The following is a 21,415-nucleotide window of genomic DNA, read 5'->3' as shown; positions in this document are numbered from 1 at the left end:
GATGTGGTTCTTTCACACACATGCATATATCTATTCTTCTTCGGATCCTTTTCCCATGTAGGTAATGACACAATGTTGAGTAGACTTCTCTTGGTATTGCGTAGGTCTTTGGTGATTATATATTTCACATGTGTTTGTATCTCTCTGTTAACCTCAATATGGTAATGTATCCAATCCTCACACCTTTCCATTTGGTGAACCATAAGTTTTTTTAATGAATCTATGATAGTGTTTCTCTGTGGAAATATCTTTGTTTGTATCATTTTTTAGGTAACACCTATATGTGATATGATAGGATATGTGTCTTTCGCTTTCTCACTTACTCCAAGTTGCGTGATTACTTCTAGACTCATCTATGGTGCTGCAAATGGCATTGTTTCATTTTTTCACTAGCTCCTATTCCATCTGTACAGGTAGCAGTTCTTCTTTGTCCACCCATCTGTCGGTGGACTTTTTGGTTACTTCCATATCTTGGCTATTGTAATACTATGCAATGTAGATGTGTGTGCCTGTGTCCTTCCAATTCTCTCTTCTTAGTTTATAGGCCCAGGAATAGGTCTGCTGGATCATATGGTAGCTCAATGGTTACCTTTTAAAGGCACCTCTATTCTGTTCTCCTTAGTGGCTCTTTCCAGGTTACGTCCCACTTAAAGTAGAGGGTATGCATTTCTTCCCGGCACCTTCAGCATTTATTCTTTGTAGTTTTTGCTGATGGTTATTCTGAGTGGTGTGAGCTGATACCTCTTTGTGGTTGAATTTGCATGTGTCTCATAATGTGTTGAAATTGAGCTTTAAGACATGTCCTTTTTATTTTTCCAGCTGTGATTAGAGCTTATTTCTTCAAAGTGTTTTCTTAAAGTATGTGTCACCATTTGAAATATTTTGGCCATTATCTCCCTCAAGACATTTTGAGGGCAGATTTCATTTACAGACCTGCAGTACTTGTTCATATGAAGTGACCATTAGCTCAGGCTTTAAACCTGCTTTTGCAGGTAATGGCCAGAGAGCGGCAGCCTTTCTACGTTCCCCATGCTGGTACTAGGGAAACAGACCTACCGGCCAGTGGTGTTCTTCGGTTATAAATTAGACTGCAATGTGCCCGGATAAACCCACAAATGTTGATGACTCCTTGCTTTTGTTTGTTTTTAATTTAATTTATATTTATTATTAGAGTAATATTCCATTGTGTACGTGGACCACTTCTTCTTGGTGCATTCCTCGGTTGATGGACATTTTCATTGCTTCCAAGTGCTGGCTATGGTAAATATTGCTGGTGTACAGGTTTGCCAGCCTGTGATTTTTGATTCTCATTTTCTCAGGTGATAGGCCAAGCAGTGGTTGTGATTGATTGACTGGTAGCTCAATGTTTCCCTTTTCAAAGCACCTACATTGTGTTTGCATTAGTGGCTCTTTACATGTCCCCCCTTACAAACGAGGGTACGCATTTCTCCACACTCCCTTCACCGTTTATATTTTGCAGCATTTTTCCTAAAGGCCATTCTGATTGCTGTGAGCTGATAGGTTTTTGTAATATGGGTATGCATGACATTAAAATTTTTAAAATTCATCATATTCCTACGCCTTTTCCTTTTCTCTTAAAAGAAAAAACCGTAAGTACAATAGAGCTCTTGAAATTGACTTCTTCGAAGGTTGCCCTCTTTTGAATTTTTTGGTCGATTTTTGACCCCTGAAATTTTTTGGATGGCAGGTGTCATTGACAGAACTGCAAGTTGGTGAAAATTTAGTGACCTTTTGCAGTGGGTTCAAAGCTGCTGTTGTGGGAAACGTCCACAAGGAGGTAGCTTTTCTCCATTCCCCAATCTGGGTACTAGGGCAGCAGAGCCCTTCTGGAAGTCATTGTCCTAGGTTATAAATTAGAATGGAATTTGCCAGGAGAAATCCCCATAAGTTTATGTCTCATTACTTCATCTTGGTTTTTAAATTTTTTTTAATCTGGGTAAAGTTTAGAATATTGTTTGTCCTAGGTGTACACCATCTGGTCCATTTGTACATTATGTATGTCTATTAATGTACAGATCCTCTTCCCATGTAAAATATTACAGTGTTCCATCGACCTCCCTTGCTATATGTTCGGTCTTTTTGATACATGTATATAATATGTATTTGTATATGTATAGTAACACTAATCCTCATTTCTCAATTTCCCCCCTCCTTTCCTTTTAGATGAGCATAGTTTGTTTTGTTTTCTAAGCCTGTGAGTGTCTTTCTCTTTGGAAATATGTTCATCTGTGTCAGTTATTAGATAATGCCATAAGTGATTATATAGGCTATAGGTCTTTTGCTTTCCGACCTACTTCATGTTTTGTGATTATCTCCAGGCTCATCTGTGGTGCCTCAAAGAGCAGCGCTTCAGTGTTTTCCATGGCTAATATTCCATTGTGTACATGGACCACTTCTTCTTGGTGCATTCCTCTGTTGATGGACATTTTCCTTGCTTCCAAGTGTTGCCTATGGTAAATATTGCTGGAGGGCAGGATTGCCAGCCTGTGATTTGTGATTTTCATTTTCTCAGGTGATAGACCCAGCAGTGGTTATGATTGATTGACTGGTATGGTAGCTCAACGTTTACCTTTTCAAGGCACCTCAATTGTGCTTTCATTAGTGGCTCTTACCACGTCCCCCTTAGAATCGAGGGTACGCACTTCTCCACAATCAGGTCAGCATTTCTTGTTTGCAGCATTTTTGTTGATGGCCATTCTGACTGGTGTGAGCTGATAGGTGTTTGTAATTTGGGTTTACATGTCTGTAAAAATTCCTACAATTCATCATTTTTCCACGCCTTTTTCTTTTCTGTTAAAAGAAAAAAGAACAAAAGTGTGAGTATAATATACCTCTTCAAATTTTCTTTTTGGAAGGTTGCACTCTAGAATTTTTTGGTCGATTTTCGACCTCAGTATTTTTTGGAGGGCAGGTGTCATTTACAGACCTGCAATTGGTGAATATTTAGTGACCTTTTGCAGTGAGTTTAAAGCTGCTGTGGTGGGAAACGGCCACAAGGATGCAGCATTTCTCCATTCCCAAATCTGGGTACTAGGGCAGCACAGCCGTTCTGGAAGTCGTTTGCCTAGGTTGTAAATTTGAATGGAATGTGCCAGGAAAACCCCCCATAAGTTTATGTCTCATTACGCCTAGTTCGTTGTTTTAATTTTTTCAATTGGGGTAATGGTTAGAATGTTGCTTGTCCAAGGTGTACACACTCTGGTTCATCTACATATTCTATATACCTATTTATGTAGAGATCCTCTTCCCCTGTAAATTATTACAGAGTGTTCCGTAAACCTTCCTTGCTATATGGTCGGTCTTTTTGATATATGTATATAATATGTATTTGTATACATATGGTAACGCTAATCTTCATTTATCCATTCCCCCCACCTTTCCTTTTAGATAAGCATAGGTTTTTTTTTAATAAGTCTGTGATTGACTTTCTCTGTGGAAATATGTTCATTTGTGTCAGTTATTAGATAACGCCTATAAGTGATATCATAGGATATAGGACTTTTGCTTTCCGACTTACCTCATGTTCTGTGATTATCTCCAAGATCATCTATGGTGCCTCAAAGAGCAGTGTTTCATTGTTTTCCATGGCTAGTATTCATTGTGTACATGGACCACTTCTTCTTTATCCTTTCATCTGTTGATGGACATTTTGGTTGCTTCACTGTCTTGTCTATTGTGAATAAGGCTGCAGTGCAGCTTTTGCAGCCCGGGTCTTCTTCATTCTGGTCTTCTCAGGTGAGAGGCCCATTGGTGCGCCTGCTGGATTGAATGGTACCTCAATTTTTCCTTTTCAACGCAGCTCCTTTCTGTTCTCATTATTAGCGTTTAACCCTTTTGCATCTCACCAGCAGCTAGAGGGTACACAGTTCTCTAAAACCTCTTCAGCATTTATTGTTTGTAGACTTTTTGCCAATGGTCAGTCGACTGGTGTGAGTTGAAAACTTTTTGTAGATTAGATTGCATGAGTCTAATACTTCCTGAGGTGGAGCTTTTATCCATTTTCCTTTCTTTAAAAAGAGAGTGAGTAAAACTTACCTCTTCATACTATCTTCTTGAAAATTTGGCCTGTTTTGAATTTTTTGTATCCATTCCCTACCTCAGCACAATTTTGAGGGCAGGTGTCCTTTACAGCCCTGAGTCCTTGTGAATGGTAAGTGACCATTAGCTGTGGGTTAAAAGCTGCTCTTGCGGGAATCGGCCACAAGGCGGCAGCATTTCTCCTTTACCAAATCTGGTTACTAGGGCAACAGAGCCTTACTGGAAGTGGTGTTCTAGGTTGTAAATTCGAATGGAATGTGCGAGGAAAAAGCCCTTTAAGTTTATGTCTCATTACTTCTTGTTGGTATTTTGAATTTAATTTTTATTTCTTATCACAGCAAACTTGATTACAATGTTTTGTTTGTTCTAGGTGTGCAAGATGTGGTTCTTTCACACACATGCATATATCTATTCTTCTTCGGATCCTTTTCCCATGTAGGTAATGACACAATGTTGAGTAGACTTCTCTTGGTATTGCGTAGGTCTTTGGTGATTATATATTTCACATGTGTTTGTATCTCTCTGTTAACCTCAATATGGTAATGTATCCAATCCTCACACCTTTCCATTTGGTGAACCATAAGTTTTTTTAATGAATCTATGATAGTGTTTCTCTGTGGAAATATCTTTGTTTGTATCATTTTTTAGGTAACACCTATATGTGATATGATAGGATATGTGTCTTTCGCTTTCTCACTTACTTCAAGTTGCGTGATTACTTCTAGACTCATCTATGGTGCTGCAAATGGCATTGTTTCATTTTTTCACTAGCTCCTGTTCCATCTGTACAGGTAGCAGTTCTTCTTTGTCCACCCATCTGTTGGTGGACTTTTTGGTTACTTCCATATCTTGGCTATTGTAATACTATGCAATGTAGATTTGCGTGCCTGTGTCCTTCCAATTCTCTCTTCTTAGTTTATAGGTCTAGGCATAGGTCTGCTAGATCATATGGTAGCTCAATGGTTACCTTTTAAAGGCACCTCTATTCTGTTCTCCTTAGTGGCTCTTTCCAGGTTACGTCCCACTTAACGTGGAGGGTATGTATTTCTTCCCAGCACCTTCAGCATTTATTCTTTGTAGTTTTTGCTGATGGTTATTCTGAGTGGTGTGAGCTGATACCTCTTTGTGGTTGAATTTGCATGTGTCTCATAATGTGTTGAAATTGAGCTTTAAGACATGTCCTTTTAATTTTTCCAGCTGTGATTAGAGCTTATTTCTTCAAAGTGTTTTCTTAAAGTATGTGTCACCATTTGAAATATTTTGGCCATTATCTCCCTCAAGACATTTTGAGGGCAGGTTTCATTTACAGCCCTGAAGTACTTGTTCATATGAAGTGACCATTAGCTCAGGCTTTAAACCTGCTTTTGCAGGTAATGGCCAGAGAGCGGCAGCCTTTCTACGTTCCCCATGCTGGTACTAGGGAAACAGACCTACCGGCCAGTGGTGTTCTTCGGTTATAAATTAGAGTGCAATGTGCCCGGATAAACCCACAAATGTTGATGTCTCCTTGCTTTTGTTTGTTTTTAATTTAATTAATATTTATTATTAGAGTAATATCCCATTGTGTACGTGGACCACTTCTTCTTGGTGCATTCCTCGGTTGATGGACATTTTCATTGCTTCCAAGTGCTGGCTATGGTAAATATTGCTGGCGTACAGGTTTGCCAGCCTGTGATTTTTGATTCTCATTTTCTCAGGTGATAGGCCAAGCAGTGGTTGTGATTGATTGACTGGTAGCTCAATGTTTCCCTTTTCAAAGCACCTACGTTGTGTTTTCATTAGTGGCTCTTTACATGCCCCCCCTTACAACCGAGGGTACGCATTTCTCCACACTCCCTTCACCGTTTATTTTTGGCAGCATTTTTCCTAATGGCCATTCTGATTGCTGTGAGCTGATAGGTTTTTGTAATATGAGTATGCATGACATTAAAATTTTTAAATTCATCATATTCCTACGCCTTTTTCTTTTCTCTTAAAAGAAAAAACCGTAAGTATAATAGAGCTCTTGAAATTGACTTCTTCGAAGGTTGCCCTCTTTTGAATTTTTTGGTCGATATTTGACCCCAGAAATTTTTTGGAGGGCAGGTGCCATTTACAGAACTGCAAGTTGGTGAAAATTTAGTGACCTTTTGCAGGGGATTCAAAGCTGCTGTTGTGGGAAACGGCCACAAGGAGGTAGCATTTCTCCATTCCCCAAGCTGGGTCCTAGGGCAGCAGAGCCTTTCTGGAAGTCATTGTCCTAGGTTGTAAATTAGAATGGAATTTGCCAGGAGAAATCCCCTTAAGTTTATGTCTCATTACTTCTTCTTGGTTTTTAAAATTTTTTTTAATCTGGGTAAAGTTTAGAATATTGTTTGTCCTAGGTGTACACCATCTGGTCCATTTGTACATTATGTATGTCTATTAATGTACAGATCCTCTTCCCATGTAAAATATTACAGTGTTCCGTCGACCTCCCTTGCTATATGTTCGGTCTTTTTGATACATGTATATAATATGTATTTGTATATGTATAGTAACACTCACCTTCATTCTCAATTTCCCCCCTCCTTTCCTTTTAGATGAGCATAGTTTGTTTTCTAAGCCTGTGAGTGTCTTTCTCTTTGGAAATATGTTCATCTGTGTCAGTTATTAGGTAATGCCATAAGTGATAATATAGGCTATAGGTCTTTTGCTTTCCGACCTACTTCATGTTTTGTGATTATCTCCAGGCTCATCTATGGTGCCCCAAAGAGTAGTGCTTCAAAGTTTTCCAAGGCTAATATTCCATTGTGTACATGGACCACTTCTTCTTGGTGCATTCCTCTGTTGATGGACATTTTCGTTGCTTCCAAGTGTTGCCTATGGTAAATATTGCTGGAGTGCAGGATTGCCAGCCTGTGATTTTTGATTTTCATTTTCTCAGGTGATAGACCCAGCAGTGGTTATGATTGATTGACTGGTATGGTAGCTCAACGTTTACCTTTTCAAGGCACCTCAATTGTGCTTTCATTTGTGGCTCTTACCACGTCCCCCTTAGAATCGAGGGTACGCATTGCTCCACAATCACGTCAGCATTTATTTTTGGCAGCATTTTTGTTGATGGCCATTCTGACTGGTGTGAGCTGATAGGTTTTTGTAATTTGGGTTTACATGTCTGTAAAAATTCCTACAATTCATCATTTTTCCACGCCTTTTTGTTTTCTGTTAAAAGAAAAAAGAAAAAAAGTGTGAGTATAATATACCTCTTCAAATTTTCTTTTTGGAAGGTTGCACTCTAGAATTTTTGGGTTGATTTTCGACCTCAGTATTTTTTGGAGGGCAGGTGTCATTTACAGACCTGCAATTGGTGAATATTTAGTGACCTTTTGCAGTGGGTTTAAAACTGCTGTTGTGGGAAACGGCCACAAGGATGCAGCATTTCTCCATTCCCAAATCTGGGTACTAGGGCAGCACAGCCGTTCTGGAAGTCGTTTGCCTAGGTTGTAAATTTGAATGGAATGTGCCAGGAAAACCCCCCATAAGTTTATGTCTCATTACTCCTAGTTCGTTGTTTTAATTTTTTCAATTGGGGTAATGGTTAGAATGTTGCTTGTCCAAGGTGTACATCTACATATTCTATATACCTATTTATGTAGAGATCCTCTTCCCGTGTAAATTATTACACAGTGTTCCCTAAACCTTCCTTGCTATATGGTCGGTCTTTTTGATATATGTATATAATATGTATTTGTATACATATGGTAACGCTAATCTTCATTTATCCATTCCCCCCACCTTTCCTTTTAGATAAGCATAGTTTTTTTTTAATAAGTCTGTGATTGACTTTCTCTGTGGAATTATGTTCATTTGTGTCAGTTATTAGATAACGCCTATAAGTGATATCATAGGATATAGGACTTTTGCTTTCCGACTTACCTCATGTTCTGTGATTATCTCCAAGATCATCTATGGTGCCTCAAAGAGCAGTGTTTCATTGTTTTCCATGGCTAGTATTCATTGTGTACATGGACCACTTCTTCTTTATCCTTTCATCTGTTGATGGACATTTTGGTTGCTTCACTGTCTTGTCTATTGTGAATAAGGCTGCAGTGCAACTTTTGCAGCCCGGGTCTTCATTCTGGTCTTCTCAGGTGAGAGGCCCATTGGTGCGCCTGCTGGATTGAATGGTACCTCAATTTTTCGTTTTCAACGCAGCTCCTTTCTGTTCTCATTATTAGCGTTTAACCCTTTTACATCTCACCAGCAGCTAGAGGGTACACAGTTCTCTAAAACCCCTTCAGCATTTATTGTTTGTAGACTTTTTGCCAATGGTCAGTCGACTGGTGTGAGTTGAAAACATTTTGTAGATTAGATTGCATGAGTCTAATACTTCCTGAGGTGGAGCGTTTATCCATTTTCCTTTCTTTAAAAAGAGAGTGAGTAAAACTTACCTCTTCATACTATCTTCTTGAAAATTTTGCCTGTTTTGAATTTTTTTTATCCATTCCCTACCTCAGCACAATTTTGAGGGCAGGTGTCTTTACAGCTCTGAGTCCTTGTGAATGGTAAGTGACCATTAGCAGTGGGTTAAAAGCTGCTCTTGTGGGAATCGGCCACAAGGCGGCAGCATTTCTCCTTTACCAAATCTGGTTACTAGGGCAACAGAGCCTTACTGGAAGTGGTGTTCTAGGTGGTAAATTAGAATGGAATGTGCGAGGAAAAAGCCCTTTAAGTTTATGTCTCATTACCTCTTGTTGGTATTTTGAACTTAATTTTTATTTTTTATCACAGCAAACTTGATTACAATGTTTTGTTTGTTCTAGTTGTGCAAGATGTGGTTCTTTCACACATATGCATATATCTATTCTTCTTCGGATCCTTTTCCCATGTAGGTTATGACACAATGTTGAGTAGTCTTCTCTTGGTATTGCGTAGGTCTTTGGTGATTATATATTTCACATGTGTTTGTATCTCTCTGTTAACCTCAATATGGTAATGTATCCAATCCTCACACCTTTCCATTTGGTGAACCATAAGTTTTTTTAATGAATCTATGATAGTGTTTCTCTGTGGAAATATCTTTGTATCATTTTTTAGGTAACACCTATATGTGATATGATAGGATATGTGTCTTTCGCTTTCTCACTTACTCCAAGTTGACTGATTACTTCTCGACTCATCTATGGTGCTGCAAATGGCATTGTTTCATTTTTTCACTAGCTCCTATTCCATCTGTACAGGTAGCAGTTCTTCTTTGTCCACCCATCTGTCGGTGGACTTTTTGGTTACTTCCATATCTTGGCTATTGTAATACTATGCAATGTAGATTTGCGTGCCTGTGTCCTTTCAGTTCTGTCTTCTTAGTTTATAGGTCCAAGGATAGGTCTGCTGGATCATATGGTAGCTGAATGTTTACCTTTTATAGGCAGCTCTATTCTGTTCTCCTTAGTGGCTTTTTCCAGGTTACATCCCACTTAAAGTGGAGGGTATGTATTTCTTCCCAGCACCTTCAGCATTTATTCTTTGTAGTTTTTGCTGATGGTTATTCTGAGTGGTGTGAGCTGATACCTCTTTGTGGTTGAATTTGCATGTGTCTCATAATGCGTTGAAGTTGAGCGTTAAGACATGTCCATTTTATTTTTCGAGCTGTGATTAGAGCTTATTACTTCAAAGTGTTTTCTTATAGTATGTGTCACCATTTGAAATATTTTGGCCATTATCTCCCTCAAGACATTTTGAGGGCAGGTTTCATTTACAGCCCTGCAGTACTTGTTCATATGAAGTGACCATTAGCTCAGGCTTTAAACCTGCTTTTGCAGGTAACGGCCAGAGAGCGGCAGCCTTTCTACGTTCTCCATGCTGGTACTAGGGAAACAGACCTACCGGCCAGTGGTATTCTTCGGTTATAAATTAGAGTGCAATGTGCCCGGGTAAACCCACAAATGTTGATGTCTCCTTGCTTTTGTTTGTTTTTAAATTTAATTTATATTTATTATTAGAGTAATATTCCATTGTGTACGTGGACCACTTCTTCTTGGTGCATTCCTCGGTTGATGGACATTTTCATTGCTTCCAAGTGCTGGCTATGGTAAATATTGCTGGCGTACAGGTTTGCCCGCCTGTCACTTTTTCAGTCTCATTTTCTCAGGTGATAGGCCAAGCAGTGGTTGTGATTGATTGACTGGTAGCTCAATATTTCCCTTTTCAAAGCACCTACTTTGTGTTTTCATTAGTGGCTCTTTACATGCCCCCCCCCTACAACCGAGGGTACGCATTTCTCCACACTCCCTTCACCGTTTATTTTTGGCAGCATTTTTCCTAATGGCCATTCTGACTGCTGTGAGCTGATAGGTTTTTGTAATATGGGTATGCATGTCATTAAAAATTTTTTAAATTCATCATATTCCTACGCCTTTTTCTTTTCTCTTAAAAGAAAAAACCGTGAGTACAATAGAGCTCTTGAAACTGTCTTCTTCGAAGGTTGCCCTCTTTTGAATTTTTTGGTCGATTTTTGACCCCAGAAATTTTCTGGAGGGCAGGTGCCATTTACAGAACTGCAAGTTGGTGAAAATTTAGTGACCTTTTGCAGGGGATTCAAAGCTGCTGTTGTGGGAAACGGCCACAAGGAGGTAGCATTTCTCCATTCCCCAAGCTGGGTCCTAGGGCAGCAGAGCCTTTCTGGAAGTCATTGTCCTAGGTTGTAAATTAGAATGGAATTTGCCAGGAGAAATCCCCTTAAGTTTATGTCTCATTACTTCTTCTTGGTTTTTAAAATTTTTTTTAATCTGGGTAAAGTTTAGAATATTGTTTGTCCTAGGTGTACACAATCTGGTCCATTTGTACATTATGTATGTCTATTAATGTACAGATCCTCTTCCCATGTAAAATATTACAGTGTTCCGTCGACCTCCCTTGCTATATGTTCGGTCTTTTTGATACATGTATATAATATGTATTTGTATATGTATAGTAACACTCACCTTCATTCTCAATTTCCCCCCTCCTTTCCTTTTAGATGAGCATAGTTTGTTTTCTAAGCCTGTGAGTGTCTTTCTCTTTGGAAATATGTTCATCTGTGTCAGTTATTAGGTAATGCCATAAGTGATAATATAGGCTATAGGTCTTTTGCTTTCCGACCTACTTCATGTTTTGTGATTATCTCCAGGCTCATCTATGGTGCCCCAAAGAGTAGTGCTTCAAAGTTTTCCAAGGCTAATATTCCATTGTGTACATGGACCACTTCTTCTTGGTGCATTCCTCTGTTGATGGACATTTTCGTTGCTTCCAAGTGTTGCCTATGGTAAATATTGCTGGAGTGCAGGATTGCCAGCCTGTGATTTTTGATTTTCATTTTCTCAGGTGATAGACCCAGCAGTGGTTATGATTGATTGACTGGTATGGTAGCTCAACGTTTACCTTTTCAAGGCACCTCAATTGTGCTTTCATTTGTGGCTCTTACCACGTCCCCCTTAGAATCGAGGGTACGCATTGCTCCACAATCACGTCAGCATTTATTTTTGGCAGCATTTTTGTTGATGGCCATTCTGACTGGTGTGAGCTGATAGGTTTTTGTAATTTGGGTTTACATGTCTGTAAAAATTCCTACAATTCATCATTTTTCCACGCCTTTTTGTTTTCTGTTAAAAGAAAAAAGAAAAAAAGTGTGAGTATAATATACCTCTTCAAATTTTCTTTTTGGAAGGTTGCACTCTAGAATTTTTGGGTTGATTTTCGACCTCAGTATTTTTTGGAGGGCAGGTGTCATTTACAGACCTGCAATTGGTGAATATTTAGTGACCTTTTGCAGTGGGTTTAAAACTGCTGTTGTGGGAAACGGCCACAAGGATGCAGCATTTCTCCATTCCCAAATCTGGGTACTAGGGCAGCACAGCCGTTCTGGAAGTCGTTTGCCTAGGTTGTAAATTTGAATGGAATGTGCCAGGAAAACCCCCCATAAGTTTATGTCTCATTACTCCTAGTTCGTTGTTTTAATTTTTTCAATTGGGGTAATGGTTAGAATGTTGCTTGTCCAAGGTGTACATCTACATATTCTATATACCTATTTATGTAGAGATCCTCTTCCCGTGTAAATTATTACACAGTGTTCCCTAAACCTTCCTTGCTATATGGTCGGTCTTTTTGATATATGTATATAATATGTATTTGTATACATATGGTAACGCTAATCTTCATTTATCCATTCCCCCCACCTTTCCTTTTAGATAAGCATAGTTTTTTTTTAATAAGTCTGTGATTGACTTTCTCTGTGGAATTATGTTCATTTGTGTCAGTTATTAGATAACGCCTATAAGTGATATCATAGGATATAGGACTTTTGCTTTCCGACTTACCTCATGTTCTGTGATTATCTCCAAGATCATCTATGGTGCCTCAAAGAGCAGTGTTTCATTGTTTTCCATGGCTAGTATTCATTGTGTACATGGACCACTTCTTCTTTATCCTTTCATCTGTTGATGGACATTTTGGTTGCTTCACTGTCTTGTCTATTGTGAATAAGGCTGCAGTGCAACTTTTGCAGCCCGGGTCTTCATTCTGGTCTTCTCAGGTGAGAGGCCCATTGGTGCGCCTGCTGGATTGAATGGTACCTCAATTTTTCCTTTTCAACGCAGCTCCTTTCTGTTCTCATTATTAGCGTTTAACCCTTTTACATCTCACCAGCAGCTAGAGGGTACACAGTTCTCTAAAACCCCTTCAGCATTTATTGTTTGTAGACTTTTTGCCAATGGTCAGTCGACTGGTGTGAGTTGAAAACATTTTGTAGATTAGATTGCATGAGTCTAATACTTCCTGAGGTGGAGCGTTTATCCATTTTCCTTTCTTTAAAAAGAGAGTGAGTAAAACTTACCTCTTCATACTATCTTCTTGAAAATTTTGCCTGTTTTGAATTTTTTTTATCCATTCCCTACCTCAGCACAATTTTGAGGGCAGGTGTCTTTACAGCTCTGAGTCCTTGTGAATGGTAAGTGACCATTAGCAGTGGGTTAAAAGCTGCTCTTGTGGGAATCGGCCACAAGGCGGCAGCATTTCTCCTTTACCAAATCTGGTTACTAGGGCAACAGAGCCTTACTGGAAGTGGTGTTCTAGGTGGTAAATTAGAATGGAATGTGCGAGGAAAAAGCCCTTTAAGTTTATGTCTCATTACCTCTTGTTGGTATTTTGAACTTAATTTTTATTTTTTATCACAGCAAACTTGATTACAATGTTTTGTTTGTTCTAGTTGTGCAAGATGTGGTTCTTTCACACATATGCATATATCTATTCTTCTTCGGATCCTTTTCCCATGTAGGTTATGACACAATGTTGAGTAGTCTTCTCTTGGTATTGCGTAGGTCTTTGGTGATTATATATTTCACATGTGTTTGTATCTCTCTGTTAACCTCAATATGGTAATGTATCCAATCCTCACACCTTTCCATTTGGTGAACCATAAGTTTTTTTAATGAATCTATGATAGTGTTTCTCTGTGGAAATATCTTTGTATCATTTTTTAGGTAACACCTATATGTGATATGATAGGATATGTGTCTTTCGCTTTCTCACTTACTCCAAGTTGACTGATTACTTCTCGACTCATCTATGGTGCTGCAAATGGCATTGTTTCATTTTTTCACTAGCTCCTATTCCATCTGTACAGGTAGCAGTTCTTCTTTGTCCACCCATCTGTCGGTGGACTTTTTGGTTACTTCCATATCTTGGCTATTGTAATACTATGCAATGTAGATTTGCGTGCCTGTGTCCTTTCAGTTCTGTCTTCTTAGTTTATAGGTCCAAGGATAGGTCTGCTGGATCATATGGTAGCTGAATGTTTACCTTTTATAGGCAGCTCTATTCTGTTCTCCTTAGTGGCTTTTTCCAGGTTACATCCCACTTAAAGTGGAGGGTATGTATTTCTTCCCAGCACCTTCAGCATTTATTCTTTGTAGTTTTTGCTGATGGTTATTCTGAGTGGTGTGAGCTGATACCTCTTTGTGGTTGAATTTGCATGTGTCTCATAATGCGTTGAAGTTGAGCGTTAAGACATGTCCATTTTATTTTTCGAGCTGTGATTAGAGCTTATTACTTCAAAGTGTTTTCTTATAGTATGTGTCACCATTTGAAATATTTTGGCCATTATCTCCCTCAAGACATTTTGAGGGCAGGTTTCATTTACAGCCCTGCAGTACTTGTTCATATGAAGTGACCATTAGCTCAGGCTTTAAACCTGCTTTTGCAGGTAACGGCCAGAGAGCGGCAGCCTTTCTACGTTCTCCATGCTGGTACTAGGGAAACAGACCTACCGGCCAGTGGTATTCTTCGGTTATAAATTAGAGTGCAATGTGCCCGGGTAAACCCACAAATGTTGATGTCTCCTTGCTTTTGTTTGTTTTTAAATTTAATTTATATTTATTATTAGAGTAATATTCCATTGTGTACGTGGACCACTTCTTCTTGGTGCATTCCTCGGTTGATGGACATTTTCATTGCTTCCAAGTGCTGGCTATGGTAAATATTGCTGGCGTACAGGTTTGCCCGCCTGTCACTTTTTCAGTCTCATTTTCTCAGGTGATAGGCCAAGCAGTGGTTGTGATTGATTGACTGGTAGCTCAATATTTCCCTTTTCAAAGCACCTACATTGTGTTTGCATTAGTGGCTCTTTACATGCCCCCCCTTACAACCGAGGGTACGCATTTCTCCACACTCCCTTCACTGTTTATTTTTGGCAGCATTTTTCCTAATGGCCATTCTGACTGCTGTGAGCTGATAGGTTTTTGTAATATGGGTATGCATGTCATTAAAATTTTTAAAATTCATCATATTCCTACGCCTTTTTCTTTTCTCTTAAAAGAAAAAAACCGTGAGTACAATATAGCTCTTGAAACTGTCTTCTTCGAAGGTTGCCCTCTTTTGAATTATTTGGTCGATTTTTGACCCCAGAAATTTTCTGGAGGGCAGGTGCCATTTACAGAACTGCAAGTTGGTGAAAATTTAGTGACCTTTTGCAGTGGGTTCAAAGCTGCTGTTGTGGGAAACGGCCACAAGGAGGTAGCATTTCTCCATTCCCCAAGCTGGGTCCTAGGGCAGCAGAGCCTTTCTGGAAGTCATTGTCCTAGGTTGTAAATTAGAATGGAATTTGCCAGGAGAAATCCCCTTAAGTTTATGTCTCATTACTTCTTGTTGGTTTTTAAATTTTTTTTTAATCTGGGTAAAGTTTAGAATATTGTTTGTCCTAGGTGTACACAATCTGGTTCATTTGTACATTATGTATGTCTATTAATGTACAGATCCTCTTCCCATGTAAAATATTACAGTGTTCCGTCGACCTCCCTTGCTATATGTTCGGTCTTTTTGATACATGTATATAATATGTATTTGTATATGTATAGTAACACTCACCTTCATTCTCAATTTCCCCCCTCCTTTCCTTTTAGATGAGCATAGTTTGTTTTCTAAGCCTGTGAGTGTCTTTCTCTTTGGAAATATGTTCATCTGTGTCAGTTATTAGGTAATGCCATAAGTGATAATATAGGCTATAGGTCTTTTGCTTTCCGACCTACTTCATGTTTTGTGATTATCTCCAGGCTCATCTATGGTGCCCCAAAGAGTAGTGCTTCAAAGTTTTCCAAGGCTAATATTCCATTGTGTACATGGACCACTTCTTCTTGGTGCATTCCTCTGTTGATGGACATTTTCGTTGCTTCCAAGTGTTGCCTATGGTAAATATTGCTGGAGTGCAGGATTGCCAGCCTGTGATTTTTGATTTTCATTTTCTCAGGTGATAGACCCAGCAGTGGTTATGATTGATTGACTGGTATGGTAGCTCAACGTTTACCTTTTCAAGGCACCTCAATTGTGCTTTCATTTGTGGCTCTTACCACGTCCCCCTTAGAATCGAGGGTACGCATTGCTCCACAATCACGTCAGCATTTATTTTTGGCAGCATTTTTGTTGATGGCCATTCTGACTGGTGTGAGCTGATAGGTTTTTGTAATTTGGGTTTACATGTCTGTAAAAATTCCTACAATTCATCATTTTTCCACGCCTTTTTGTTTTCTGTTAAAAGAAAAAAGAAAAAAAGTGTGAGTATAATATACCTCTTCAAATTTTCTTTTTGGAAGGTTGCACTCTAGAATTTTTGGGTTGATTTTCGACCTCAGTATTTTTTGGAGGGCAGGTGTCATTTACAGACCTGCAATTGGTGAATATTTAGTGACCTTTTGCAGTGGGTTTAAAACTGCTGTTGTGGGAAACGGCCACAAGGATGCAGCATTTCTCCATTCCCAAATCTGGGTACTAGGGCAGCACAGCCGTTCTGGAAGTCGTTTGCCTAGGTTGTAAATTTGAATGGAATGTGCCAGGAAAACCCCCCATAAGTTTATGTCTCATTACTCCTAGTTCGTTGTTTTAATTTTTTCAATTGGGGTAATGGTTAGAATGTTGCTTGTCCAAGGTGTACATCTACATATTCTATATACCTATTTATGTAGAGATCCTCTTCCCGTGTAAATTATTACACAGTGTTCCCTAAACCTTCCTTGCTATATGGTCGGTCTTTTTGATATATGTATATAATATGTATTTGTATACATATGGTAACGCTAATCTTCATTTATCCATTCCCCCCACCTTTCCTTTTAGATAAGCATAGTTTTTTTTTAATAAGTCTGTGATTGACTTTCTCTGTGGAATTATGTTCATTTGTGTCAGTTATTAGATAACGCCTATAAGTGATATCATAGGATATAGGACTTTTGCTTTCCGACTTACCTCATGTTCTGTGATTATCTCCAAGATCATCTATGGTGCCTCAAAGAGCAGTGTTTCATTGTTTTCCATGGCTAGTATTCATTGTGTACATGGACCACTTCTTCTTTATCCTTTCATCTGTTGATGGACATTTTGGTTGCTTCACTGTCTTGTCTATTGTGAATAAGGCTGCAGTGCAACTTTTGCAGCCCGGGTCTTCATTCTGGTCTTCTCAGGTGAGAGGCCCATTGGTGCGCCTGCTGGATTGAATGGTACCTCAATTTTTCCTTTTCAACGCAGCTCCTTTCTGTTCTCATTATTAGCGTTTAACCCTTTTACATCTCACCAGCAGCTAGAGGGTACACAGTTCTCTAAAACCCCTTCAGCATTTATTGTTTGTAGACTTTTTGCCAATGGTCAGTCGACTGGTGTGAGTTGAAAACATTTTGTAGATTAGATTGCATGAGTCTAATACTTCCTGAGGTGGAGCGTTTATCCATTTTCCTTTCTTTAAAAAGAGAGTGAGTAAAACTTACCTCTTCATACTATCTTCTTGAAAATTTTGCCTGTTTTGAATTTTTTTTATCCATTCCCTACCTCAGCACAATTTTGAGGGCAGGTGTCTTTACAGCTCTGAGTCCTTGTGAATGGTAAGTGACCATTAGCAGTGGGTTAAAAGCTGCTCTTGTGGGAATCGGCCACAAGGCGGCAGCATTTCTCCTTTACCAAATCTGGTTACTAGGGCAACAGAGCCTTACTGGAAGTGGTGTTCTAGGTGGTAAATTAGAATGGAATGTGCGAGGAAAAAGCCCTTTAAGTTTATGTCTCATTACCTCTTGTTGGTATTTTGAACTTAATTTTTATTTTTTATCACAGCAAACTTGATTACAATGTTTTGTTTGTTCTAGTTGTGCAAGATGTGGTTCTTTCACACATATGCATATATCTATTCTTCTTCGGATCCTTTTCCCATGTAGGTTATGACACAATGTTGAGTAGTCTTCTCTTGGTATTGCGTAGGTCTTTGGTGATTATATATTTCACATGTGTTTGTATCTCTCTGTTAACCTCAATATGGTAATGTATCCAATCCTCACACCTTTCCATTTGGTGAACCATAAGTTTTTTTAATGAATCTATGATAGTGTTTCTCTGTGGAAATATCTTTGTATCATTTTTTAGGTAACACCTATATGTGATATGATAGGATATGTGTCTTTCGCTTTCTCACTTACTCCAAGTTGACTGATTACTTCTCGACTCATCTATGGTGCTGCAAATGGCATTGTTTCATTTTTTCACTAGCTCCTATTCCATCTGTACAGGTAGCAGTTCTTCTTTGTCCACCCATCTGTCGGTGGACTTTTTGGTTACTTCCATATCTTGGCTATTGTAATACTATGCAATGTAGATTTGCGTGCCTGTGTCCTTTCAGTTCTGTCTTCTTAGTTTATAGGTCCAAGGATAGGTCTGCTGGATCATATGGTAGCTGAATGTTTACCTTTTATAGGCAGCTCTATTCTGTTCTCCTTAGTGGCTTTTTCCAGGTTACATCCCACTTAAAGTGGAGGGTATGTATTTCTTCCCAGCACCTTCAGCATATATTCTTTGTAGTTTTTGCTGATGGTTATTCTGAGTGGTGTGAGCTGATACCTCTTTGTGGTTGAATTTGCATGTGTCTCATAATGCGTTGAAGTTGAGCGTTAAGACATGTCCATTTTATTTTTCGAGCTGTGATTAGAGCTTATTACTTCAAAGTGTTTTCTTAAAGTATGTGTCACCATTTGAAATATTTTGGCCATTATCTCCCTCAAGACATTTTGAGGGCAGGTTTCATTTACAGCCCTGCAGTACTTGTTCATATGAAGTGACCATTAGCTCAGGCTTTAAACCTGCTTTTGCAGGTAACGGCCAGAGAGCGGCAGCCTTGCTACGTTCTCCATGCTGGTACTAGGGAAACAGACCTACCGGCCAGTGGTATTCTTCGGTTATAAATTAGAGTGCAATGTGCCCGGGTAAACCCACAAATGTTGATGTCTCCTTGCTTTTGTTTGTTTTTAAATTTAATTTATATTTATTATTAGAGTAATATTCCATTGTGTACGTGGACCACTTCTTCTTGGTGCATTCCTCGGTTGATGGACATTTTCATTGCTTCCAAGTGCTGGCTATGGTAAATATTGCTGGCGTACAGGTTTGCCCGCCTGTCACTTTTTCATTCTCATTTTCTCAGGTGATAGGCCAAGCAGTGGTTGTGATTGATTGACTGGTAGCTCAATATTTCCCTTTTCAAAGCACCTACATTGTGTTTTCATTAGTGGCTCTTTACATACCCCCCCCTTACAACCGAGGGTACGCATTTCTCCACACTCCCTTCACCGTTTATTTTTGGCAGCATTTTTCCTAATGGCCATTCTGACTGCTGTGAGCTGATAGGTTTTTGTAATATGGGTATGCATGCCATTAAAAATTTTTTAAATTCATCATATTCCTACGCCTTTTTCTTTTCTCTTAAAAGAAAAAACCGTAAGTACAATAGAGCTCTTGAAATTGACTTCTTCGAAGGTTGCCCTCTTTTGAATTTTTTGGTCGATTTTTGACCCCAGAAATTTTTTGGAGGGCAGGTGTCATTTACAGAACTGCAAGTTGGTGAAAATTTAGTGACCTTTTGCAGTGGGTTCAAAGCTGCTGTTGTGGGAAACGTCCACAAGGAGGTAGCGTTTCTCCATTCCCCAATCTGGGTACTAGGGCAGCAGAGCCCTTCTGGAAGTCATTGTCCTAGGTTATAAATTAGAATGGAATTTGCCAGGAGAAATCCCCATAAGTTTATGTCTCATTACTTCTTCTTGGTTTTTAAAATTTTTTTAATCTGGGTAAAGTTTAGAATATTGTTTGTCCTAGGTGTACACCATCTGGTCCATTTGTACATTATGTATGTCTATTAATGTACAGATCCTCTTCCCATGTAAAATATTACAGTGTTCCATCGACCTCCCTTGCTATATGTTCGGTCTTTTTGATACATGTATATAATATGTATTTGTATATGTATAGTAACACTAATCCTCATTTCTCAATTTCCCCCCTCCTTTCCTTTTAGATGAGCATAGTTTGTTTTGTTTTCTAAGCCTGCGAGTGTCTTTCTCTTTGGAAATATGTTCATCTGTGTCAGTTATTAGATAATGCCATAAGTGATAATATAGGCTATAGGTCTTTTGCTTTCTGACCTACTTCATGTTTTGTGATTATCTCCAGGCTCATCTGTGGTGCCTCAAAGAGCAGCGCTTCAGTGTTTTCCATGGCTAATATTCCATTGTGTACATGGACCACTTCTTCTTGGTGCATTCCTCTGTTGATGGACATTTTCCTTGCTTCCAAGTGTTGCCTATGGTAAATATTGCTGGAGGGCAGGATTGCCAGCCTGTGATTTGTGATTTTCATTTTCTCAGGTGATAGACCCAGCAGTGGTTATGATTGATTGACTGGTATGGTAGCTCAACGTTTACCTTTTCAAGGCACCTCAATTGTGCTTTCATTAGTGGCTCTTACCACGTCCCCCTTAGAATCGAGGGTATGCACTTCTCCACAATCACGTCAGCATTTCTTGTTTGCAGCATTTTTGTTGATGGCCATTCTGACTGGTGTGAGCTGATAGGTGTTTGTAATTTGGGTTTACATGTCTGTAAAAATTCCTACAATTCATCATTTTTCCACGCCTTTTTCTTTTCTGTTAAAAGAAAAAAGAACAAAAGTGTGAGTATAATATACCTCTTCAAATTTTCTTTTTGGAAGGTTGCACTCTAGAATTTTTTGGTCGATTTTCGACCTCAGTATTTTTTGGAGGGCAGGTGTCATTTACAGACCTGCAATTGGTGAATATTTAGTGACCTTTTGCAGTGGGTTTAAAGCTGCTGTGGTGGGAAATGGCCACAAGGATGCAGCATTTCTCCATTCCCAAATCTGGGTACTAGGGCAGCAGAGCCGTTCTGGAAGTCATTTGCCTAGGTTGTAAATTTGAATGGAATGTGCCAGGAAAACCCCCCATAAGTTTATGTCTCATTACTCCTAGTTCATTGTTTTAATTTTTTCAATTGGGGTAATGGTTAGAATGTTGCTTGTCCAAGGTGTACACACTCTGGTTCATCTACATATTCTATATACCTATTTATGTAGAGATCCTCTTCCCCTGTAAATTATTACAGAGTGTTCCGTAAACCTTCCTTGCTATATGGTCGGTCTTTTTGATATATGTATATAATATGTATTTGTATACATATGGTAACGCTAATCTTCATTTCTCCATTCCCCCCACCTTTCCTTTTAGATAAGCATAGTTTTTTTTTAATAAGTCTGTGATTGACTTTCTCTGTGGAAATATGTTCATTTGTGTCAGTTATTAGATAACGCCTATAAGTGATATCATAGGATATAGGACTTTTGCTTTCCGACTTACCTCATGTTCTATGATTATCTCCAAGATCATCTATGGTGCCTCAAAGAGCAGTGTTTCATTGTTTTCCATGGCTAGTATTCATTGTGTACATGGACCACTTCTTCTTTATCCTTTCATCTGTTGATGGACATTTTGGTTGCTTCACTGTCTTGTCTATTGTGAATAAGGCTGCAGTGCAGCTTTTGCAGCCCGGGTCTT

The sequence above is a fragment of the Balaenoptera borealis genome (assembly GCF_965194805.1).
Source record: "Balaenoptera borealis genome assembly, chromosome: 9".
NCBI lineage: Eukaryota > Metazoa > Chordata > Mammalia > Artiodactyla > Balaenopteridae > Balaenoptera > Balaenoptera borealis.
The sequence above is the reverse complement of the archived record's forward strand: the minus strand, read 5'-3'. Positions refer to the sequence as shown.